The sequence below is a fragment of the Dromiciops gliroides genome, chromosome 5 (genome assembly GCF_019393635.1).
Source record: "Dromiciops gliroides isolate mDroGli1 chromosome 5, mDroGli1.pri, whole genome shotgun sequence".
NCBI classification, from domain to species: Eukaryota; Metazoa; Chordata; class Mammalia; order Microbiotheria; family Microbiotheriidae; genus Dromiciops; species Dromiciops gliroides.
Genome location: NC_057865.1, coordinates 131,880,160 through 131,907,386, shown reverse-complemented (window position 1 = coordinate 131,907,386; position 27,227 = coordinate 131,880,160). Strand labels below are relative to the sequence as shown.

The window sequence follows — 27,227 nt, the reverse complement described above, 5'->3', positions numbered from 1 at the left end:
TAAGATTGTCCGTTACACAAAACACTCTGTATTATACTTAATTTAAAATATTTTTATATTTCCATATTATATTTAAATTTTCTAAGGCCCCTTAATCTCTGCTTATGCTTCTGACTTCATGGAGGAATTATTCAAATTATATTAAAATTTTTTTATAACAAATAACATCAAATTATATTTATATGTAATTATAATATGTCTATGTAAATAGAACACACATATTGTAGTTTGCCTTGGGTTTCCCTAGCACTTAAAAATCCTTTTGTTTTAATAGTAAAATGACTTTTGGGGAAAAAATCGATCACTTTTAGTGGATATTTATTTTATATAGAAGAGGTCTAGTCTATAAAATATTTAATTTAAAAAACAGTTACATCAAACCATTATTTTGTATATTCTCTGGTAGGTTTTCGTATTGGGGGGGCGGGGCAATGGGGGTTGTGACTTGCCCAGGGTCACACAGCTAGTACGTGTTAAGTGTCTGAGGCCAGATTTGAACTCAGGTACTCCCGAATCCAGGGCCGGGGCTTCATCCACTGCACCACCTAGCTGCCCCAGCTCTGGTAGGTTTTCAAATGGAAACTCCTAGTCATTCAGATTCTCTCCTTACCCAGAGTACACTGGTTAGATCTATAGACCAGCCACACAGATTGTCAAGGTAAAAAATGGGCTCTAATATAGATATAGCTTTAAAGTACTAACATAGCTAATGAATTGAATTATTAAATACTATTACCTTGAATTAAATTTATAATAAGGCCAAGAATGTGTGATGTTAATTCTGATAAAATTTTGGTTTAGACAGTTAAATCTTATTTACCTGAAGGTGTCTTCATGCTAAGTTGCCATATCCAAGCAGATTATTAAAGAACCAATCCTGTTCCTAGGAGAAGAGAAATACAAAGAATGAAACTGAGTCCTGTCAGTACACTTTCATTTCCAGAAATGAGAAATCACTCTTAGTAACTGTTAACTTTTCTAGTCTACTAGTATCCATTTTGTAATATACTTTGTGCATTGCAATGAATGACTACATTAATGGCACAAAAGTGTCCATGCAATTTTTTTAAAAATGAGAAAACATTCATACCTGAGAGAAGGATGAGGTTTTATTTTCAAAATCTATCTTTGTTGTTATATATACCTAACATCATTCAATAGTAACCCCCCCCCCTTTTTTTTTTTGCGGGGCAATGAGTGTTAAGTGACTTGTCCAGGGCCACACAGCTAGTAAGTATCATGTGTCTAAATCCAAATTTGACCTCAGGTCCTCCTGAATCCAGGGTTGGTGCTTTAGCCATTGTGCTACCTAGCTGCCCCTGTAACACATTTTGGAAAAGAATTTTAATTAGGAACTTTCATAGTTTTCTTTTTGAAACAGAAATGATTATTTTAAAATGTGCTAAAATGAAGAAAGTATGCCCCCTTTTGTGTATGTATGTGTATTTTATGTGTATGTATAATGCACACATGTATACATACACTCATGTATGTATATATTGCTTCTGTGGTTGGTTAAAAGTTAATTGTAATAATAAATTCTAACCCAGGCAATAGATTTGATCTTTTTGTGGATCAAGTTGTATGGTACTGTTCTGTGTGTCTATGCCATCCCATTAAGCCAAGGTACCCAGTTTGTAAATGTGTACCATTGGTCACAAAGGGAAATTATAATTAATTATAATTGAAAGATCAAGGTAGTTCTTTGGTGGAGAAAACTCCTCAAAAGCTCATGGGGTCTCATTAATACCATCTTTATTACATTATGTGGATTTTACCTTATGTCAGCCAATAATTGAATTGGTTTCACTTGGGTACATAGGGACTTACTAGCCTGGGTAGCCCCAATTCTTTTTCAAAATCAATGTATATGTGTATATATGTTTGTAGTTGTGTATGTATATCTTGAGAACAGTAATAGGTAAGCTACCTTTTAATGGTCATTGCACTTTGGTTGAATTATGTGTGTTCTGATTCATTTGCTTCTATTCTTACCCTTAGTACCTTCAGATGACAAGTTTGGGGAGGAACTGATAGGAAAAGGCACTAATTTCCTTTTGTCAATTATGTTCAATATTTCTTATTTTATTTAAAGGGAAAAGTGCAGAAGTTTTATGGCTCCTCAAAAGAGCACTGGAATTAGAACTAGAAGGCCTTTATTGCTTTACTAGCCATGTGTGCAAATCATTTACCTTCTCTGAACCTCAGTTTCCTCATTTATAAAGTAAGGATAATAATACTTTTATTACCTGCCTTACAGGGATATGGTGAGGGAAGCACTTTGTAAACTATAAAGCTCTATATAAAGGTCAAACACTTGAATTTAAATTTAAATTTATATTAAATTACATTAAATTACACATTTATCTTTCTTAACACTATAGAATCACCTTCACAGAATTTTATTGTCCATCAAGGATTATTAGAGTTTTTTGTTATTGTTTGTTTATTTGCTTTTAAGCTATAATATAGGCTATAATTTATTAGCCATTTCAAGATTGAATCAGTTTCGGCATCAGCAAAACAGATTTTCTGGAATATCAAGGGAATTCTCTGGGGAACAGACATCAGGAGCTTAATCTGCCTAGTGATATGTATTCCCTGAACCCATGCAGCAGAGTATATGAAATATGTATGCAAGAGCATTAGCTGATTTTTTTCAGTGGCACAGAGATATGCGTCATTTTAGGAGGCAGTATTGAGCTTTTAGCATATAATCATTTTTCTACACTGAGAAGAGAGTGTAATTTTAGTAGATGTTCAGACAAATTGATTGTGAATTTTGCTGCTGCTATTGGAGTATTCTCCTTTATCCCTTCAATGAAACTTGTAGGAATCAGCCATACAAAGGGATGAACCAAAGCTTAGAAAACCTGTTCTATTCATTAAATCATCCAGAACTACAAGATAGGTGTGGTTACCATCAAAAATATATTGTTAGTTAGCAAAGAACAGATAAGTTCAAAGAACTTACTGATAGAAAAAGAAAATCTTGCATATTAAGTTCTGATATAAATGAATTCTTTTTTAAAAATAGATTTTTATTGATATATTTTGTTTTTATATCACCCACAATCTCCTTGTATTTGCCCCCTTCCTCCCTTGCAGAGAGCTATCTTATAACACAAAAAATTTTAATGAAGAAAAAAGAATCAGGAAAACTAGTCAGCACATCAGGAAAGTCCAGTGGTATATGTAATGTTCCACACATGCTGACCCTCTCTCCAACTTCTGCAAAAGAGTAAGGAAAGTGGTTTTTTGAATATCTTATTTGGAGGCCAAGCTTTTACTAAATTCCCTTTTATGTGTTTTGTTGGTCTTTCTATTTGCATTTTTGTGGTCATTGTATATAGCTTTCTTTTTCTGCTTATTTCCCTCTTCAAGAATTCATTTCAGTCTTTTCATGCTTCTCTGTATTTATCATGTTTGTCATTTCTTCTAAAACAGTCATATTTAATTGCATTTCTATACCACGGTTTACTTTGTCATTCCCTACTCAATGGGCATCACTTTTTTTTTTTTTTTGGTTCTTTGCTTCCACAAAAACTGCTCCTGTGACTATTTTGTTCTATATGGAGAATTTCTTTTTGTCACTAACTCCCTTTGGTGATTGTGGTGGGGTATATACTTAGCAATGAAATCTCTTAGTCAAAAGGTATGGAGTTGACATTTTAATCATTTTCTTTGCATAGTTCTAAATTGCCTTGAAGAATGAGCACATCAATTCACAGCTTCACCCTGTTCTTGCTACCTTCTCAAAAATTCTGCAGTCTGGCTTCTGATTTTATCATTCAATTGAAACTGCCATCTCCAAAATTAACAATGATCTCTTTTTAAAATTTTATTTTCAGTTCCAAGTTCTCTTTTCCTCCCCTCTCCCACCCATTAAGAACACCTTTTCCTCTTATTTTCCCAGTATTCTTTACTCCTTTAACCAGTTAATATGAGAGTGAGACTCATGTCATCCATTCCTCGTACATATTTCTCCTTGTATAAATTCCTTTTGCACACTTAATTTAAGTGAGGTAATCTTCCTACTTCTTCCTTTCCCTTCCTCTATCTTCCACTGTTTACCTCTTCTCTACCTTTTCTATAGTTTTTGAGATTATGGACAAATTATAGAATTTCTTCTTGACCCTCTAAGTAGACTAACTCCCAATATAAGAAAGTTTATCCTTGTTTAGTCCATTATGATATCTCACTCATCATTATTTTTTTATATCTTTCTCTAGTCTTGTGTTTGAATGTCCTATTTTCCATTTGGTTCTTGTCTTTTCATCAGGAATGCTTGAAAATCCTCCATTCATTAAAGGTTCATTCCCATTCTCCACCCCCTCCACCCCCCCAAGTAGGATTGTACTCAGTTTTGCTGGGTGTGTCTTTCTTTGTCATAAGCCTAGATCCTTTGCCTTCTGGAATATCATTCCCAACTCTCTGTTCCTTCATAATGGTGACTGCTAAATTTTGTGTAATCCTGACTGTAGCTCTTCAGTACTTGAATTCTTTCTTTTTGACTACTTCCACTATTTCTTTTCTTGACCTGGAAGCTCTGGCTTTTGGCTACAATATACCTAGGAGTTTTCATTTTGGGATTTCTTTCAGGAAGTGACTGATGGATTCTTACAATTTCTCTACTTCACTAGCTGTTCTAAGATATTTAGGTAGTTTTCTTTTATGATTTCTTGGAATATGATGTCTAGGCTCCTTTTTTGTGTGTGTGTGTTCATGCCCTTTAGGTATCCCAGTGATTCTTAGATTACATCACCTTGATCTGTTTTCTAGGTTAGTTGTTTTTCCTATGAGGTACTTCACATTTTCTTCTATTTTTTCAGTCTTTTGACATTGTTTTGTTGTATATTGATGTCTGTTTTAATTTTCAAGGATCTATGTTCTTCCATAAGATTATGTACCTAGTTTTCTAAACTGTTAATTCTCTTTTCATATTGTTCTTACCTACCTCTTGTGTCTTTTCCCACATTTTCCCTCTAGTACTCTTGTATAGTTTTTTAAAAAATATATTTTTAGCTCCTTTTAAAAAATACTTGCTTTAACTCTAAGAATTCTTGTCAGGTTTGTATCAAAGCTGCATTTTTCTTTGAAGCTTTGCCTGTGGGTTTTTTCAAGTCATTGTCTTCTGTGTTTGTGTATGAAGCTTTCTTGTCACTGTAATAGCTTTTTATTATGGCGTTCTTTTTTCATTTGCACATTTTCTAGCCTCCTTCTTGGCTTTGGAATTTGCATTAGTTCTGAGCTTTGCATACTTCTTGGGATGTCTGGCCTGAGATTCCATCTTATGTCCTGCTGCTGCTTTCACAGCTTAGGCTGGGTGCCTGCAAGCCTTCGGTGTCCCAAAGTTGTATGGTCTTCTCTCTAGGTTTTTAGGACATCACTTTCCTAGTTCTCATCCTCCCTATCACAGCACTCCTCAGTCTTTTTCTTGGATCCTCTTCCAGTTCATTCCCACTAATACTGGGTCTTCTACAGCAAAGCTTCATAAACTGTGAGTTATAACTGTCATGTAACTGAATGTGGGGGTTGCAAAAATATTTGGCAGTAAATGTTTGATTTGTACAGCTATTTTATATACATACATACCTGGGGTTGCGTAAACATTTCTTGGGCGAAAAGAGTTGCTAGTGGGAAAACTTTAAGAAACCCTGTTCTCTAGCACTCTGTTCTGGGCCCTTTCTCTGAACTACTTGGTGATCTCATTAGCTCATTAGCTTCTCAGTTTCCTTTGCTAACTGTTCATTCTCTTCATCCTTCATCATAGGTATCCCCCAGGGTTATGTACTAGAGACTTCAGTGTCTCACTTGGTCATTTCATTTGTTCCCAGGGGTTAAATTATCATCCCCATACAAATGATTCCCAGTTCTGTATATTCAAACAGATCTTATCCCTTCTGAGTTACAGTGCCTAAACATCAATTCCCTTTTGGACATCTCAAACAGTATATTCCATAAGCAACTCAAAAATTCATCTTGACTAGAACTCATTATGTTTTTTCTTAAACCTGTCCCTTTTCCAAACTTTCCTATTACTATTGAGGTGCTACTTTATTGTTGACAAAACTTGATGTTTCTGTCTATAGATTTTTCTTATCTGACTGACTGTCTGTCTATCTATCTATCTATCTATCTATATTTATATATCTCCTTCTCTCTACTCACACAGCCACCCAAGTCCTCATATCCTCTTTCCTTAGACTATTATAATAGCCTTCAAATTTGTCTCGCTCCCTCCAGTCTTTCCCCACTTCACTCCATTCTCCACTTAGCTGTCAAAGTTATCTTCCTTAAGTATAGGTGTACTCATGTCACCCCCAATTCAATAATCTCCAGTGATTCCCTGTTACAAATATAGTCCTCTGGCATTTAAAGCTCTTGATAGTTTGGCATTTTCCTGCCTTTTCAGTCTTATACATTACTATATCATCCAGTTATTCCTCCCCTTAGCTTCCCTTCCTTTCCCACCTTCTTCTGTAGGAGGTCTTTCTCTGTCATCTCTGCAGACAATGCCTTCCCCATATTGTTTATCTTTTATGTGCCTAGCCACATCTTTCTCATGTTGTATTTTTACAGTTGATATGCAGAATTCGTCTGTATTACTATTAAATTATACCCTCTTAGATTTTGTTAGAGCTTGTTAAAATTGTTTTGGTTCCCAGTTCTTTCACCCACTGTGTTGAATTATTCGTTCTGATGTCATTTTGTCCACAAATTTGATAGACATTTCATCTGTGCTTTTATCTAAGTCATTGATAAAACTGTTTAACTGAAGATAGAAAATGACAAAGTTCTCTGATTTTGTACTAGTTTTCTCATCTCCCTTTGGTCTGACATCAATTTATTAATCAACATTTTCTGGGTCCTGGAGTTGACAGAAGTTCTAAACTGACCCAGGCGTATTATCCTCTAGCCTATGTTTTGCAATCTTGTCCACAGGGACTGGGCCCTTTCATGACTTGTCTCATGATCTTCTGCAGGATGCATTCCTCCTCCTAACTCCTTCCTAGGGCCTCCTACTTTGAGATTACCTCCCATCTACTCTGTATGCGTTTTGTATGTCCATAGTTATTTACATGTTATTTTCTCCATTAGAATGAGTGCTCCTTTGGGGCAGGCACAGTGTGTTTGCCTTTCTTTGTGTCTATAGTGCATAACACATTGTGTCATGTTTTCCAGAGAGCCAGTTGTAAAATATTTATCAACACACCACTAATAATGTTGTAAAGTGGAGTTGTTAGGGAAAATAGATTTCTTTCCTTTGATAACATTCTGGTTAGAGACCAGAGAACTTCAATTTAATCTGGATCACTTAACACTTTGTGAGTTTAGTATTTTCATCTGGCAAATTGATGGGATTGGTTCTTTTGAGCTCCACACATGTGATCTTAATGAATTGCTTATTCCAGTGTTCTCTTAGAGCCCTAAATCTGTGATTCCATGAATTTTCACACTTAGGGAAGTACTAGACCTGTGATTGCACTGCTGTAGGGGATTTCTGGGTAAAGAAAGCCCTGTCAAGGCATCCCTTTGAAGTAATTTGTTAGAGGATTGCTTAGATCATTGAGAAATAAAGTATCTGTCTCCAGGGTTAGACAACCAGTATGGATTAGGGGTGATCTTCAAACCCATAGCTTCCTGGTTTTGAGGCCAGCTATCTATCCATGAGACCACACTTCCTCTAAATTTGTGGGACAAATTCCTTAACTTCTTTTGGCCCTAGTTCCTCATCTGTAAAATAAGGGAGTTTGGACAGTCTGAAAGGTCTCTTCCAGCTCTAAATCGATGATCCTAAGATCTATGATCTTATACTTTAAAAAGTATCTATTTTTACCTGCTTTTTTCTTAATTTCATAATGGACTGAAAAATTAGGATTCTTGGGTTCCAAGCCTAGGTTTGCTCCTTAGTTACTACATATGAAGTCTCTGGGCTACATTTTCCTGAATTAAGTGATGATAAAGGTAGACTAAATGAGTACTGTATCCCTTTTAGCTTTAAATTTCTGAGTCTATTTCTCCAAGAAATAATGTCAATTTAATTAGTTCTGAGCCTCAGATTCTTCATCAGTCAACTATAATGAGCTCCTTTAAGGCAGGCATGGTCTTGATTTTTGTATTTTTATTTCCAGCACCTAGAACAGTGCTTGGCACATACCAGTTACTTAAATATTTGATTTGTAAGGAAAGGAGGGAAAGAGAAAATGGTTTTATATAGCCCCACACCTATATCTTATTCCCTCATCATCCAGAGCTTTGATTGTCAAGGATAAGCCCTATGTTCTATCCTCTGAGGAAAGGGAAGTTTCTTGTAATGTTAATAGATTTTCCCTTAGCTAATTAAGATCTATCATGAGGGTCTAAAGGGAGACTTACCTCATTTCCCTTGATGAGAAAGTGGTTGTCTAAGCCATTATAATATATAGATGTTGTTGGTCATTTGAAGCACTCAGAACATTTCATAACTATTATCTCATTAATCTGCAGCCCTGGGTGGGTTGCCTTTGTACTGGTGGAGGGAATGCTAACATCTGTGTGATCACAATTCCACTGGAATATTTAATACCTCATAGGAATTTTTATCTTTATTATTACTTATTCTCATATTCAGTAGTGTTCAGTTAGAAATTGTCCAGTCACCATGCTATTATTTTTCTTTTTTGTTTAATCATAAAGGATAAAATGATTACTTTCTGTAATTGGGAAAAAAAAGCATTGAGATATAAATTCATCTTCTGCAGGCTTAGTGAGAGATTCTTTGGAACATGGCAAGTAGCAGACAACATGATGGGAATATGAATCTCATTTCCAAATGGCTCTGATGTCAAATTATAGAGGTTAGGCCTCCACATTTTAAAAGCTTTTGATTTCCCCATGGATTGGGGGTTTGTAAGTATTTGGTATTGGCAGCATGTATTAAAAACTTTATTCTTAAATTTTTAGGGATGTTGTCGTTATTCTTGTCTAAACTTATAAAAAACACATCACTATACTACTGTTTAGTAGGATAGTAGATTATAATATTTCCAGTTACAGCTGTGTAATTTTCAGGTAAGAAATCTGAGGCAAATAGCAGTTGAGGGACTTGCATACAACTAGTAAGTGTGGGAGGCTGAATTTGAACTGAAGTCTTCCTGACTCTGTGCCTGGCTGTATCCACTGTATTGTCAGAGGATAAGAAGAGTGAGACAGAAACCAATGATCCCCTAGATTCCCAGACAGTAATCTTTAGCTAAATTATTTCTTTGTGTGAGAGGTAATAATGGTTTAGGGAAATTCCATTGTGTTGTGGAGATCTTAAGCCTTTAAGGTGGGGACAGTTTTTCGCTGGTATTGGCAGTGACTCTCAGATCATCCTCAGCTCCCCTTTTTTCCATTATGTTCTTTTTGTCTGTCCACCCCCATCATGTGTGAAGATTTAATTAGCATCATTTTTTGTATCCAGACCCTTTATAGATACCACTTAACCCACTTAAAAGCAAACGGAGGGGTTAACTGCAGTGCCTAGTGCTCTCCCCTTCTTAGGAGGTATGGGTATTTTGGGTATAGGAAAACTCAAGGAATCATAAAATGAAAAAAAAAAAAGCACACCTACTGTCAAAAGCTTATAAAAGATGACCTAGAAAAGCTTTACCAAATAGCTATAATTGTGACTCATTTAGCAGTGATGATTTTATTCTGTCAGTGACAGTTAAGTGTGAAGGTCTTCTACTGCCCAGCTTCAGAATGGAACCATGCCTGAATAAATTAGTGTAAGATTATGTAAAGAAAGAAATAAAATAAATAAGTAAACAAATAAGTGGGATTAATGTAAATTAGTTAAAGAGTTATGTAGGAAAATTTCAGTTCTATGCAAATGTGTATTCTCTGCTTCAAAGTGGTTTTCCCTTTATTTCATACAATGTCAGGAAATCAGACCTAAGATGTACTTGTTTCTCAAATCACTTTGTTGATTCGCCCTGCAAAATTCTCACTGTTATTTGTCTTTTTGTTGATAAGTTGTGAATTGTGAACATTTAAGCGGAAGAGGTCTTGAAAATGGTCATTAGTGTGTGCAGAGGAAACAGGTGGCATCTAAGAGCCGTGTGTTCCACCAGAACCATTTAATTGCACTGATGCGTGACTTTGTTGGTTTTATGGATGGGAAGGGTAACTGTATACCACACACCCAGGGTTAGGGAAGTTGTGGTACTAAGGAGAGTATTTGCTTTCTTTGACTATACCATACATTCCCAGAGTAAGCCTTGAGCTAAGTAGACTGTCCAGTGATCGAATTATGTGGAAAGAACCATGTAGGACAATTTCAACTCTATGCAAATGTATATTCCTGCTTCAAAACTGTTTTCCATTTAATTCAGACCTACCATTCCAGAGTATCTGTGTGCAGTCCTAGCATTCTCAGTATTCTCACTTTATACATGTTTATGTAAGAGTTTTCTCTCGGGGGTGGGGATGATGGTCTGCCTACTAAGCTGTATTTGGAGGCTGGGAATTTTTGGTGGTTAAGGCAGCATGACTCATCCTGCTTAATCCTAGAAATGGCTGAGAGGGCATATTCAGAAAATGAAATGCAGAAATTAAAAAATGACCTTCTCAAGTCACCTCCTCAGAAATGCGCATGAGAGTCGAAGGTTGACCATCAGTACTCAGGTTATCTTTGGCCTGCTTTAGTCATTTGGTAACTGCTACAGAAATTGATAGCCAGGGGCTTTTCCACATTTGGTCATCTATTCAGTTCTGGAATCAGAGATTATCATCTACTATTGGCAGTTTCTGTTTGAAAAAGGTGCATCTAGTCATAGGATCATAGTTTTAGAGCTGACAACCCCCTCATTTAATAGATAATGGAACTGAGGCCCACAAAAGTGAAGCAACTTGCCCAGGGTCACACAGTCTGTGTAGGAGACAGAATTAGAATGTAACTTTTCCTGACTCCAAATACAATTCTTTTTCTACTACATAAAGCATGTTTAAGGAGAAAAGACTACTCTCTTTTGTATAGAGGTTGGTTTGCATAGTGGTTTATGGCATTGGGTCAAAAAGATATGAGTTCAGGGGCAGCTAGGTGGTGCAGTGGATAGAGCACCGGCCCTGGAGTCAGGAGTACCTGAGTTCAAATCCGGCCTCAGACACTTAACACTTACTAGCTGTGTGACCCTGGGCAAGTGTCACTTAACCCCAATTGCCTCACTAAAAAAAACACACAAAACAACAACAACAACAACAACAACAACAAAAAACAACAAAAAAAAGATATGAGTTCAGTCCAGCCTCAGAAACTTCTTAGCTGTGTGACCTTGGGCAGTTCACTTGACCTCTGCCTCAGTTTGTGCAACTGTAAAATAGAGGTGGTAGAAGCGCCCACATCCCAGGGTAGTTGTGAGGCTCAAATAAGATAGTGCATGTAACATGGTGAGCAAGTGCTCGGCACATAACACCCCTAAATAAAGATTTGTCACCTTCCCCTCTCTTCAGAGGCTGGCAGATGTGAGTGAGGTACCAGCCCGCGCGCTCCTTGCGTTTGTATCCACATTCTCCTGCCCCCTCCAGAAACTAGAGCTTTTCATGAATGCAGACTCTGAGCGCAGTGCATGCTGTGTTGTGTGCCCTCAGTATCATGTGCTCAGAAGCCGAAGGCTGAGTGCCTGAGGGCCGGGTGATGCCTGGTCTGGTTTCCCAGACTGTCTCATAATGCTGATTCTATTGCCAGCCTTAGAAATGTCCTGCCCTCCCCCTTTTATTAAACCTCATCAGCTCCCACTATAGCACCATTCGAAAAACTCGCATTAGATTGCACCTCAGTTGTCCCTATTTATTCACCAACCAATTTTGTGGGTTTCTGACAAAGTTATAAAAGTCATCTTTGCACTGGAGTTCATGTTGGTCCATCTCTGAATTTCATTTTTGTACTAGCACCTGCATGTTCTTTTTTTAAAATAATAAAAAAAAAAGATCACTATTCCTTTATTTCAGGTGATTCTCCCCCCTGTGTAGTACCTGTGAGAAAAGCCCTGTTGAGAATATGGTTTGACAAGACATCAGTCTGAGGTTGGCAATTGCTTATCTTAGGAAAGTAGTTACCTAAAGCAAAGTGGTTATGGCTTCTTTTTTATGACAATTTGAAAATAAAGAAAAGGCTGCCAGGTTTTTTTTTTTTTTTTTGATAGATTAGAATTATTCAACAGCAAACGTTAAAAGTTTGTTATGCTGGTTTCTAAATCTCTTAAATGAACCCAAACCATTATTTTTAAAAGGTACTTGATCCAAGAATATTCTCTCCCTCTAAAACAAGATAAAACTTTGCTTTATCAAATGGTAAATTAACATCATATAAATGGATGGTAACAGCTGAGCAGCGTGTATGCTTTATCATTCTCCTGTTCACTGCCTATCTTGTTTGTTGTCTTTTATGTTCTTGGAATTATAAGCCTGAATCCTTGGGTGTCAGGTTGGAAATCTACCCTTCAAGTTCTATTTTAAACTTTCTGCGACCATGGAACAGTATCTAGACATAGTCTCCACTGTACATGTCACATGTTAACTTTGGAGGAATAGGCGTTGGAGTTATAATGGGGGGGAAAAGACGATCCTTACCTTTGGTTAGAAGGTAATCATTAAATCCTGTCATATATTCTTTTTTAAAATTTATTTTAGTTTTCAACATTTATTTAGATAAGATTTCCAATTTCAAATTTTTCTCCTTCCCTCCTCTCCTTCCCCCCCTCCCCTAGACAGCAGGTAATCTGATATAGGTTTTATGTGTGTGTGTGTGTGTGTGTGTGTGTGTATGTGTGTGTGTGTGTATATATGTATACATATAATAACATTAAACATATTTCTGCATTAGCCAGGTTATACGAGAAAAATCAGAGCAAAAAAAGGAAAAACCTCAAAAAAGAAAAACAACAGCACCAAAAACAAAAGAAATAGTATGGTCCAATCAGTGTCCATATTCCACAGTTACCTTTTTTTTTCTTCTGGATTTGGAGAGCCTTTTCCATCATGAGTCCTTTGGAACTTTTTTGTACTGTTGGATTGGTGAGAAGAATCTAGTCTATCACAGTTGATCAACACATAATGTTGATGATACTGTGCACAATGTTCTCCTGGTTCTGCTCATCTCACTCATCCTCAGTTCATGTAAGTCCTTCCAGGTTTCTCTGAACTCCTCCTGCTCATTGTTTCTTATAGCACAATAGTATTCCATTATATTCATATACCACAACTTGTTCAGCCATTCCCCAGTTGATGGACATCCCCTCAATTTCCAATTCCTTGCCACCACGAAAAGAACAGCTATAAATATTTTTGTACATGTGGGTCTTTTTCCCTTTTCTGTGATCTCTTTGGGAAAAAGACCCAATGTCATATATTCTTAATTGGGGAAAATGTTAGGTATAAAATAAAAAAATATTTTGCTTATACTTGTTTGTAAGCTTGAGCTTTAATATAAACGTACTGCCCTTCAGGTCTGTAAAATGGAAATTAGTTTATAATAGGGTTGTTCTGGTACTTCAGTAAAGAGATCTCCTTGGATGAAGTCTAACAATTTCAGTTATCCAGATGTGTACAGCTGCCTTTATAAGTAATGAGTTATTGTCACTGTAGATTTTTAAGAGGAGACTGAATTTTGTACATGCCTACTTAGGTTTGGGTTAAATTAGCTTTTTTTGGTATTCCTTTCCAATTGAGGTACTGATAGCTTAAGACAGATATATCTTATACTTACAAAGTTGGGGGTGGATTGATTCAAGAATTTATATCACCTCACTTAAAGTGATAAGACATTATATCCTGAATACTAATGTCAGATGAGAAAAACCAGTCAATCAGTTGCAGGTACAAATTAAGGGTGAATAAAGCTTGGACATCTATATTGAATAATTAATTATAGACTTTAGAGTAAGTGTGAAGTCACTGGTCACTTTTAGAAGTCTTTGCAAACTGTCGAATGAATTTAAATAATGCTGCATAGCTAGAATATTTAGATTGGTTGAGGAGATTTCTTATGCCTTGTAGGCTTTGTGTAAAATAGTAAACCCGAGCCAGAACCAGGGAATTTAGGAACCTGGCAGCTCTATGGTAGAAGAGTCCTAGCCAGTCCCTTGAGAAGGGGGGGGGGTTGTATAAATAAATAAATAAACAAATACACATATGTATAAGTATATACATATGCATATGCAGTGGCAGGAGTGAGAAGAACCTTAGTCTTAGCATCAGTTTTGCTCCTTCCCACCCACTCTTGATCTGAAGGGACCTTTTGCTCAGCTGTGAACTAAGTTAAACATTTCTTTGTCTGGACCTCAGTTTCCTCATCTGTAATGTGAAAGGATTTAGGCTCTAAAGTCTGAGACCTGTCTCAGTTGCTGTCTGTGTCAGTGTAGGAAGCAAGTACTCATATTGACAAAATTATGGATTATTGAAGGTGTAGTGTAGAAAACAACAGAGTGAAAACCCACTCTAAGACCATGAGTGCATTTGGTGGCACACAAAGACATCTTCATTTGAAGGTTTTATTTGCTTAGATAACTTTTTTTGATGGGGAGGGTGTGAAACATGCACAGTGGGAGAATTATGATGCATGAGTGGAAAATCAGCATCAGAAAAAAGAATGTAGCTCCCATTTTCATGTTGGCACCTATAATTCCTCAGTAAAACAGAAGCCAAATATAGAAAATGTACTATAGTCTAACTTACCTCCCAAGTGACTTAACCAATGTTTATTGAATATTATGTGTATAAAAGTATCATGAGAACATATCTAGAAAGTGATGTATAGAATTTTTCTTGTCCAGTTGCTTATGATCAAAAGAAAGAGAAGAAACACGAATGATTTGGATGTGATCATACACACAGTTATCTACATAAGTGATGTCAAATTATAGCTGTGTAGTTTTAGATATGTGCTGGAGTTAAGGACATTTGTCAGTCTGGAGACTTTTTAAACCAGGCTACAACATTTTAAACATTCCTTCTTTCTCTTACTAATATTTTTGCAGTGATGCTTCTGATGGAAGTAAGCATTTTTAAAAAGCTTTATTCATGGTAGTTGGAGCCAAGATCATAGAGATAGTAACCTAGATGAATTTTTGCAGTATTCCCCTCCAAAAAAACCTTAAAAAGAACACATCAAATAGAATTCTGGAGCAGCAGAGCCAACAAAAGGTTGAGGTGAGACATTTTTTTTCTAGCCCAAGACAACTTAGAAGGTTGGCAGGAGAGGTCTGTACTGGAATGGGCACTGGCCTGGAGTACACTCAGTAGCAACACCAGCAGTGAGCCTTGGAGGTGACAGAAAAGAGGGAGAAGCAGATTCCAGAAGCTTTCAGCCAAGAGACAGTAAGGAGATTAGACAAAAGAAATTATAGGTGACCCTTCGCTGGCACGGGTGCAGGACCAGGTACTTGTTGGCACCTCTATTACCCATATGCAGTTCTGGGTCACAGTTCCATGGCATAGAGGAACAATTGCAATTGGTCTTAAGGGAACAGGGGCTCTGGTCACAGTTTCAGTGCTGAGAGGTGACCTGGGATCCTTCCTGGGTAAAGACCAGAGCACAGGCCCAGAGAACAGTGACCATACCTTTTCTAGGATGATACCATCTTGGAAGCACCAAAATCTTGCACACCCCCAGAAATTGCTCTGGGAAACAGCAGTATGAAAAAGCCTGAAGCGTGGCATGGTGCCTCTCCTCCCCAAGGGTAGACAGAACCCAACTTTAACATAAAGTTCAAAGTCGAGAAAGAGCCGAGAAAAAATGAGCAAACAACCAAAAATAACCTTACTGCAAAAAGGTACTGTGATGACAAAGAAGATCAAGACACAAACTTAGAGGAAGACAACATGGAACAAGTACAAGCAAAGCCTCAAAACAAAATGCAAATTGGATGTAAGCCCAATAAGAATTCCAGGAAGCATTACTGAAAGAGATGAGTGGTAGTAGAAGAGTTGGAAAAATCAAAGAGAGTGATGTAAGAAAATTAAGAAGATACAATTAGCAGCTTGTTAAGAGGCATAAAAAATACAGAGTAAAATAACAGAGTTGGCCAAATGGAAGAAGAGAAACAGAAAGTTCACTAAAGAAAATAATTCCTTAAAAATTAGAATTAGACAAGTAGAAGCTACTGATTACATGAGACATCAAGAAACAATAAAACCAACTCAAAAAATGGAAAATGTGAAATATCTCATCAGAAGAACAGTTATCCTGGAAAACAGATCAAGGAGACATAATTTAAGAAGGGCTGGGGTAGAAATCATGTTCTCAGACAAGGCAAAAGCAAAAATAGACCTAATTAAAAGAGAAAATCAAGGAAAACTACATTTTGCTATGTGATATTTAAAATCTAATGTGTGATCATCTTATCTGCGCCCCCCCCCAGTGTTGGGGGGTGGTGGGTGGGTAGAACTAGCTAAGTTTACTGATAAATTTGGTAACAATTTAGGCTTTTAAGCATTTATTAAAGTATATTAGCGGTTAGCAGAGAGAGAGAGAGAGAGAGAGAGAGAGAGAGAGAGAGAGAGAGAGAGAGAGAGAGAAAGCTATCCACTTAGCTATCCACACTTGCAAAGAGAACACATGAAGTTCTGCCACCACACACTGGTTCCCCACCAAAAAGGGACAATTCTCTGTGCATTCTAGTGGAAGCTTCCTGTGGGAATGGAAGAGGGGTGGTTCCCACACATAGCTCCAAGGTAATTGACTGGTCCATTGATTGACATAGCTTACAGGTGGTCTATGAATAGACATAACTTCCTGACACTAGGCAGCTTCCAGATGCTAGTTACATGCTTTCTTTTCAGGGGAATGTCGCCCTGGTTCTCACAATGTCTTTCTCAGCAAGGGGTGGCGCCCTGATTCTCACAGCTAAAAGTTACCATAGACAGTGAAGTAATATAAAAAAATTTTATAGGAAGTTCTTTGATAAAGATCTCATATCTCAAATATATAGGAAAGTCAAATTTATAAAAATAAGAGCCATTTTCCAATTATTTGCTACCAGAAAAGGAGCTGCTGTAAATATTTTTGTAAATTTAAGTCTTTTCATCACAAATACCTGAAAGTCCTCTTTTTCATTGAAGCCCCATTTTCCCCCCTGAAAGATTATACTCAGTTTTTCTGGGTAGATGATTCTTGGTTGTAATCCCAATGCCTTTGCCCTCTGGAATATCATATTCCATGTCCTCTGATCCTTTAATGTAGAAACTGATAAATCTTATGCTATTCTGACCGTGACTCCACAGTACTTGAATTGTTTCTTTCTGGCTGCTTGTAATATTTTCTTCTTGACCTGCCAGCTCTGGAATTTTGCTATAATATTCCTGGAAGTTTTCCTTTTGGGATCTCTCTCAAGAGGTGATCGGTAGATTCTTTCAATTTCTATTTTACCTTATGTTTCTAGAATATTAGGGCAATTTTCCCTGACAGTTTCTTGGAAGATGATGTCTAAACTCTTGTTTTGATCATGGTTTTCAGGTATTCCAATAATTTTCAAATTATCTCTCCTGGATCTATTTTCCAGGTCAGCTGTTTTTCCAAGAAGATATTTCAGCTTGCCCTCTATTTTTTTTTTTAATTTGGATTTGCTTTATTGTGTCTTGGTTTCTCATAAAGTCACTAGCTTCCATTTGTTCAATCCTAATTCTTGGGCAATTATTTTCTTCAGAGAACTTTTCCATTTTCAAGCTGTTAACTTTTTTTCATGACTTTCCTGTATCACTTTCATTTCTCTTTCCATTTTTTTCCTCTACCTCTCCTACTTTTTCTCCAAAGTCCTTTTTGAGCACCTCTATGGCCTGAGACCAATTCATATTTTTCTTGGAAGCTTTGGATGTATGAGCCATGACATTGCCATCCTCTTCTGAAGGTACCTCTCTCACCAGGAAATCTACAAAGGTCTGTTTACTTATTTGCCCTTTTATCTTTAGTTATTCCGTTAAAAAAATTAAAACAAATATTTATTATTTAGCCACTTGTGAAAGTCAGTAAAAACCTTTACACAAAATAGCAAGGTAATTCTAAAACTGCATCTTTTAGACTTCTGTTACTAGTTTCTAGAGCAATCTTAGAAGGATTTAACTTGTCAAGACTTAAATGATCATGCAGAATTCCCAGGTGTAAAGTACATTTCAGATGTGTTTGTGAGAAAGGCAGCAACTTACCATGAAGGGTGAGAACATCATATCTGCATTTTTTGCTAGTGGAATCAACCATGGCACAGCTTGATAAACTTCAAAATGGCTTTGCAGAAATTTTCCTCTTAAAAGCCACCCCTCTTTCTTCCTTGCTCTCACTTTTTCAGCTACTTAATAGACCAGCTATTTTTTACAAATAATAAAATTGGAAAAAACCTATTTTAAAATATAAAGTTAAATTCAATTCAACCACAAATATTTATTAAGTATCTTCTATGTGATGTGTACTTTGGTAGGTTCTGAAGAAACAAAGATAAAAAAAGGAGTCAGTTTCTGCCCTCAAAGAGTTTACATTTTACTGTTTGTTTATAGCAATTTTCTTCTTCCTCTAGGAAGGAACATTAAGAAAAAAATGTAAAAGATAAAAAGTATTCATTGCTAAGTTAGGGCCCAAACTCCCTAGCCATATGGAGAACCTTGAACCTCAGATAAAAATGAGTTTCCCTTTTTCCTTCCCACGCCTCCACCTCATTTATAAATATTTCTGCAGTATTGTTACTAAAGTCATGATGCACATTGACTGTTATAGCTATCTTTAAAAGCCAATACAACCGAAGGCACCTGAAATAGGCTTAGAAAACATGAGAAAATTAATCTTCCCCATATCAGATAATTTTTAGTAAACAATGTCTCTTCCAGCTCTTTGTTCATTAGATATATTTTTATGAAACGATGTAACAGTAATCTTCTCATGATTCCATCCCAGCCCTATGCAGCTTTCTGATAGTAACCCACGTTGTCTCTAAGCTTTATCCTTTCTGTGTGAATTTATCAATAACTGATCCCTGGAACCCTGCACTCCTTCCCTTGGGCTTCTTTTGGGTAGAATGCTCTCTCTAAGTAAGACAGTTAAGTGAGATTATTCCAGGATGCAATTGCTACTAATGGTGCTCTCTGGAGACAGTGCTTGTGACTAATGCATTTAAGTACCTGGGTGCAAATCCTGGCTCCAACACTGAGTTTGAGCAAGTCACTTAACCTCTCTATAGACCTCAGTTTCCCCTATGTATAATTAGTGGGTTGGACTAAGTCAAAGATGTTAAAAACTCCAGAATGGGGAACCAGATTAAAATGTAATTGGGAAATGCTTAACAAAATAAATAAAAACATAATGTAATCTAGATAATGTTAGTTTGTAGTTTTCTAAATTACTATGTGACCTGCAGGGCTCCTTTTCTGAGTTTGACCCCCCCCCCCTTAATCTCTAAACCCTTTCCAGTTCCAAATCAGTGGTCCTATGCTGCCGCTTGCTTTCCTAACTCTTCCATTTACATTTAACTCTATTGAAGAGAAATAGAGTAGAGTCAGAATTCCATGAGACATTCTTATTTTCACTTCTGCCTCTCTGTCTTTGAAGGCTCTTCAGAGCCTCACTGCCCATAACTCATCAAGCCCGGTATGCATGCTTTCTGACTTTCTCCTTAAGCCCTCTTACATAGATGCATTTGTCCTCTTATGGTTTCATAAAGACAGTTTCAGGCCTTTGAAACAATAGCCTGAATTATGAGAATGCTGGGTTTTTTGTACCTCAATACAAGCATGTAAAATTAGTTTTAACGCATATATCTACAGATTATAGCATTTCACTGTTAATTTGTTCCATGTAAATGTATGACCAGGCAGCATGTTGGTTTTGGGGGTTGCTTATACCACTCAGTCAGGTAAGGACCTACAATGTCCCCAGTACTGTGCAAGGCAGGTACTGAGGGTAGATTTCAAGAGTGAGATGGTTCTTTGCTCCCAATTTTGCATTCTAAGTTAGTATAAAGTAACAAACAAAATGTTTCAAGTACACTGCATGTTTAGGCCTGCCAAAACAACTTTGAGGCAAAGAATTTAATGCAACACATACAAATGCTTTTTAAAGACCTCTTGGTCACAAGTCACTGTGTTACTAGGATGTATACAAACAATAATTATTTCCAGAATTCTCAGACTAGGAAGAATAGATCAAATACTTGTAAAGGTAATTTTGGCAAGGCAAACTTCAGTACTCTTCAAGACAAATCAATACTTTCTAGTGTGTGTGTGTGTGTGTGTGTGTATAGTGTTTGTATTTTTTTATGCTTCATGTTTATAAAGACTGTTGCTTGATATTGTACTGAGAATAATGTTTCAGTTTTATTATATCATTATGAACTTTGAGATTTGATGGTTAGGATTTATTTCTTTTGTTTCATGTTACTGCATTTATTTAAGTTGTGGACATTAGTAACAGATGCCATAGAAACAGTGTGTATGCACAAACAGTAAACAGTATGGTGATTTTACACAGGCTGTCACTTATAACTGATTGCCACTAAAATTTATAAGATAGTTCAGATGGTCACTGAGGGCCCCAGGATGCCTCATGTTGCATGTGATTATGCCTTAGGTGATTTGTTCTGATGTTGTTACAACAAAATCTGGCCATATTATCCTGAAGTTTGGTTATGCTGTATTGTGATATCATTGTAAAACAACAGCACAGATTCCTGCTTATGTTGAGTTTCTTCTAGGCTTGTATGCACGTGTTTTTATTTCTATGGAAGTACTTTCATATTCTGTGGTCAAAGCATGAGCTATTTACCAAGTGGGGAAATCTGGTGCCTAGTAGATCAAGGGAGGATTCTTTAAGGGTATTCTTTAAAGTTCCTTCCAACTCTAAAATGTTGTGGATAGCGTAAGGGGAAAAGAAAGAAGATTCTAGGAATAGGGAATGACATGAAGAAAGGCTTTGAATTGGAAATAAGAATACAAGTGTATTTGGGAGACTGTACTTGGATCTCAAATATTTTACATCTCTCAAGTGCATTGATTATATAGTATCTTGCATTGGTATTGTTTTCTGTGTTTCCGTATTGTTAATTGGTTCAGTCTGACTCTTTGTGACCAAATTTGGGGGGTTTTTTGGGCAGAGATATTGGAGTGGTTTGCCATTGTCTTCTCCAGCTCATTTTACAAATGAGGAACTAAGGCAGATAGGGTGTTGGGGTCGCACAGCTAGTAAACATCTAAGGCTGGGTTTGAAATTTGAAGAGTCTTCATAACTCCAGCCCTGCTGTTCTATCTACTACATTACCTAGTTACCCCTATTCTGTATTAGCCTTTGAGACCTTTGAAAGCCTTTGAAACTTTGAATACTGCCCCCCCCCAGATTCTCATACATATTATTCACCTAATAAATGTATGTGGAACTGAGTTGTTTTGTATCCTAGGAGGGTTCAGTTCAGTCATTTTTCAGTTGTATCTGACTCTTCATGACCCCATTTGTGGTTTTCTTGGCAAATATATTGAAGTGGTTTGCTATTTCCTTTTCCAGTTCATTTTACAGATGAGGAACTGATGGAAACAGTGTTAAGTGACTTGCTCAGGTTTGCACAGCTAGTAGGTGTCTGAGGCTGGATTTGAATTCATGAACACAAGTCTTCGTGATTAAAAGCCCAGTACTCTAGCCACTGTGCTACCTAACTGCCCATCCTAAGGGAGCAGTAGGTCATCAAATTGTATAGAAAGAATGGGACAAGTTAATGGTAGGCTTTGGAACACAGTGTATATATGCCCAAATGGTCATAGTCGTGACACATATGGCCATTTGCCATTTCTTTATCTAGATTATTTTGTGGTATAGACTTTTGTTCATGATTCCTATTTTTATAGCTCTATATGGTTAATGATTTTTCCCAAGTCCAAATTCTTTTTTTTTTTTTTTTTTTGCGCAGGGCAATGAGGGTTAAGTGACTTGCCCAGGGTCACACAGCTAGTGTCAAGTATCTGAGGCCGGATTTGAACTCAGGTACTCCTGAATCCAGGGCCGGTGCTCTATCCACTACGCCACCTAGCCACCCCCCCCCCAAGTCCAAATTCTAAAGAAAAACTCTTTGGACAATATGAAGTGCTCTGAGAAGAGAATCATGAATTTGTTTGTTATTTTCACTTAAAATGTGTACCTCTAATAGTAGATGCATGTAGGAATTTTAGTCTGAAAGTTTCTGAGCCTGTTGGCTATTTGAAAGGTATTAAAATAAGAGATTTCTCAGCAACTGGAAAGAAGGGTATTATTGATTTCCAAGTTAATTGTTATATATATATCTATATATCTATATCTATCTATCTATCTATATATCATCATGGTATTCATTTATCAATTATTTTTTATTACCTACTGTGTATGTTGCACTATGGGCATAGAAAGCATGGTTTAACAAGTTTATTAAGATAGAACAGTTTCAAGTTCTGACTGGCATTGGATTCTGTCTGTTTCAAAAGGCCTGCATTCACAGTTTCCTTACCAGCAATGAAGCTAACAGGTGACAGATTTTTTTTTCTTCTCCTGGGCCACAGCCACTCTTGCAACATAGAATGGTAGAAAGAGTACCCATACCAATGAAATCATAGATCTTCTGAAGAACTGGAGTAAGCTCATATCCTGAGTTAAGATATCAAGACTTACTTAGAAGGCTGTGATTCCTAGTCTTTCCCCATTCTGTACTAGCCTCTTCAGTTCTGATTCTCAGTCTTTTCCAGAGAAGTATACTTTTTATAGTTCAGTCTCAGGACTCTTAAAATGAGGTATATGAATTTGTTTTCTTAATATCTTGATAACTGAATTTTAATGTAATTGGCTTTCTTTTTAATGCTATGTATTTTGGGGAGGCATTTACCTTTACTACCACTACATTAAATTATTTGAAAACAATCTTTTAAAAAAACCTCTGGGGAAAAAAAAAAGAAACGTCTGGAAAACTGTAGGAATCCTGACATAATTTTACAGAATACTTGTTATGATATTCATTGTAGTGGGATTTGACTTACCTTAAATAACCACAGCAAAGGCTTTTGATAAACAAGGAACAATTTAAAAGTTGTAAGAACCAAAGCTCTTTAATCCTACATGAAGAGGTACAACGTCTTGCTCCATTCATACTTTACTTTTGCTTTGTGAAAAGGCCATCTGCAATAAATAAGAATTATTCATCTCTCCAAGTTTCATGTTGCTTGGAATATCTTCTTCTCCCCTTTCTCAGGGAGGACTGATATGATATAACTGGAGACTTGAATTTCTCCTGAAGGTTTCTCTGAAGACAACACAAAAATCTTACCACCCCTCTGTGAGGTCCATTGTAGTATGGTCACAATGGTGGATAACTGGAACATTTTGCTCTTACTGGCTTGGCTGCTGACATATTTTAATAATAATACAAAATATTAAAGTCACAAATGACTGTTGTAAACCTCTTCAAGGCCTCTGGATATTTTGTTTACATTGGTTTATTATCTCTAGCTCCTCCTTTTCCTGGGATGCTTTAAATAACTATATTTGCATTAATTTAAAAAAAATCTCTAAAAGAGTAAACACATTCAGTAAAGCCTTATCTTGAATGTATATGCTTTGTGAAGATGATCCAGTAACTTCTGAGTCCCCAAACTGTAGAAATCATTGTTTTCATACCCTGAAATTGTTTAATTTTGTTGCATTCTCTACTCTTCCTTCAGTTTGCATGTTTAATTATTTAAGGTAAATGTTATTTTCTTAACTTTTTAGAGAGGGAGATACTCTTTTAAATAACCATAAGTAGCCTAGGGTATTAAAAAAACTAAGTTCAAGAAGAATCAAGGTTAGAAAGATATTGGCCTTTCTAGATTAATTGGAATAGTTTACTCCCATACCATCATCAGCTTCACAGCAGCCTAATTGATCTGGCTAGTTACTGATTGCCACCCGCCATCTTGGTTTTGTGTGTATGCTTGTCACAGGAAGTAGGCTCTAAAGATTGTAATTCCCTACGCTCCATGAATATTCATGGCACATGTCTCTCTCCTTGCTTGTAACTAATTCTCTGTCTATTTAACTAATTCACCATTTCACTTTTCATTTTGGCATGCTGGGCTGTAGGCTTTAGAGGTTGTGAGTGAGGTAGAGAGCAGCTGAAAGAAGAATGGGTACCCAGAATCCAGTGCTTGGATTCACACATTGGTTCAGTGATTCTGAGAACAAGTCTTTTGATGCTGGTCAAAAGAAAATGCCAAGTGGTGCTGAAGCCAACCTAACATCTGCACGTGACACTCTAGGCATCTGGCTGCTTGGCTGTTTTCTACTGTATTTTGTTTTCAGGTTGCCAGCTGCCTCCTAAGTGATCAGCAACAATTGAAATAAGAAAAAAAGGAAAATTAATAGGGCACGTGGACCACTTTTAGAATACTAATTTTAAAATGTGCCAGTTATTTCCCATATAGCATGTTGGCAATAATGAATGGTTTTAAGGGGAGAGTGGGACAGAATAGGTTAGTATTGCAAATGGAATAGTTTATCCCGTTTCCCCTTCAGGGTTGTCTTTTAAAATAGTAGTTGTCATGCCTGCTCTCCCCCTCTTCCGGCCCCCCCCCCCCCCGCGGACCCTTTTGCCTTCTCAGAACATTTTTACAGTGAAAATACTTGTACATTTTCATGGTTAAATCTTGTAATGGAATAGGTGTAAATATTTCTTGTAAAAAAAATTGAGATGGACCTGCAGCTCAGTGTTTGATGCTTTTATAACCACCTAGTACTTAGAAGAAAGGAGCTTAGTCTAGAAAGTATTTACTACGTTTTAATTGTCATTTCACAATGTGCTTTGTGAATATGTTCTTGGAGTAGAGTTGTGTCCCTTGTAATTCAATTTTGATATATGATACTTAGGGGTTATGTAATACAAGGCTTATGTATTTTACTGCTTACAAGAGAAATACAACCATTTCACAGGGCAGCTAGGTGGCGCAGTGGATAAAGCACCAGCCCTGGATTCAGGAGGACCTAAGTTCAAATATGATCTCAGACACTTGACACTTACAAGCTGTGTGACCCTGGGCAAGTCATTTAACCCTCATTGCCCTGCAAATAAATAAATAGATAGATAGATAGATAATAGATAAAAAGAGATAAACAAACAAATAAATGAATGAAAAATAAAAAAGAAATAACCATTTCCATTGATCTTTCTTATTTTTCTTAGTTAATTACTATGACAAATCAAGTCAGTAAACATATATTAATCTCAGAGTTAGCAGAATAATGGCCTTACAGCTAATGAAGTGTCTTCTTCTCTAATCATAATTTTTATCATAGCCTAATATCAGGTAAATGTTACCTACCATGTACAAAATACTGGGGAAATAGAAAAATGAAATAAGATAAAGTTGATTCTGTTAAGCAATTTATAATGTAGTTGAGCTATGTAAGTATGCCTAAATAATTCTCATGTAGGAGGCAAAAAGGGTTCTGCTATTTAGAATATAATGCGTTCATGAGAGATCCAAAGAAAGGATACTTTAGCACCTCCTCTAGGGTCACTCCTTTAAACTATACTCATACTCACACGTTGGGATGCAGCTCAAGTTTTTTTTTTTTTTTTAAACTACTGTAAGGAATTAATTGTGATTTGGAGTTTTTATAACCCCATTTTTGCTTCATCTTGGTTAGACAGAAAAGATGCAAGCTTTAAAAGCCTAAGAAAAGATGGGTGTGTGCTTTAAGAGATTATAGAACAAACAACACAAAGAACATTTATTGAGTCAAAATATCAAAACTAAAGTACCTAACCCCCATCTGGAGTTCCCCTAAACCCACATGGGCCTGGCCAAATTATAATGGAGACAGCCCAGGGGGTATGTTAAACCAATTGGAGACTCAGCCTCGCTATAGAAGCACCCTTCTTGTGAGAGAGGCAGGAAGGGGGAGAGAGGACTCTTAGAGAGGGACAGGGGAGGAAGGTTGAGAGGGAGAGGGAGAGGGAGTGGGAGTTAGATCTTTGGACCTAACCAGGAGACACTGCAAAGCTGATTTTTCTTAGAACTGCAGATCCCAGAGGGGTGGTGAGTTTGTGTTGCTTCCAGTGAGGGTAGCTGAAGAAGCAGAGCTTATTTGGGGTACCTGGGGACCTTTTTATTCTATCGATTTAGATTCTAACTATCTCCCCTTTCTCATGGTTGCTTTATTAACTTCACTTGTGTTGTAAATTTTGTTACCATTAATAAAACCTGATTTTGTTTGTGGAAAAGAGGCTGTTAATCTCCTTTCTTATTAGTCTGGGAGACATAATTGAAAAAGAGGCAGTTTAGAGGAGAACCTCTGGACCTAGATGTCCCCCATTATTTTCTGAACCCCAATATTATGGTGAGCCGCCCAATGAACTCTCCCCATACTAAATTTGACCCTGACACTACTAAGGATTCTAGGAGAATTTTAGAATGGGATTCCTAAAATCCTGAATAGCTAGAATTTATAGTTCTATCACTCGTAAGCCCTCTTCAGTGTACTCCTCATTACCAATTAAAATTAATTGACTTTCATTAATTTCTAGAAAAGAGATTTTTTTTCCTGAGAAATAATGAGAAAACACTAAAAAAAAACTATAAAATACACTCTCCCCCCAACTGGGGAGCAAGCTTTTTCCTCTTGCACATCTAAAGTGTCTTAGGAGAGTGAGTTTAGATTTACCATAAAGTGGTAATGAGGCATACTTACAGAGCACATAAATAGCAAAGGGATATTTACTTCCTGACTCTTGGCCCTGGAAGTCCTTTTCTTCCTTCATGCAGTACTCACAAGGTTCTTGTTAGGGGTAACTCTGTTGGGCTTTGAGAACTGATGCCTTTACAGTACTACTCTTCTTCATAGGGAGTCATCATCACTTAAAACACTACTATCTTCAGATGACCGTCTTTACAGATCTGTCTTTAGGTGCTTCCTTTTTCATTGGCCATTACCTTTATGGTGGCCATTGTTTCCAGTCACTGGACTTTTAATGGGACCTCTGTCTCTCCTTTACTCACATAATTGTCCAGACTCTCTTTGAATACTTATTTCCCTGTGATCAGGGAAATAATTACTGTAAAAGAAACAGGTGCTTTGTACTTATAGACACATAGTAATTAATTAGATAGGTGATAGTCTCACTTGATAACTGGAAGCTAGGGAGTCTGAGGGTTTGATGAGTCATCCCTTTTGCATTTAGACCCACTTCTAGCTCATTGCCCCTAGAGTCATTGGTTCTTCCAGCTCTGCAGCCAAT

At 36.8% G+C, this 27,227-nt stretch overlaps 1 protein-coding gene across 1 annotated transcript in view; it reads left to right on the top strand.

The window, feature by feature from the left end:
* The window catches only part of ST7 (suppression of tumorigenicity 7), a 283,882-nt gene that overhangs the window by 76,341 nt on the left and 180,314 nt on the right, over positions 1–27,227 (top strand).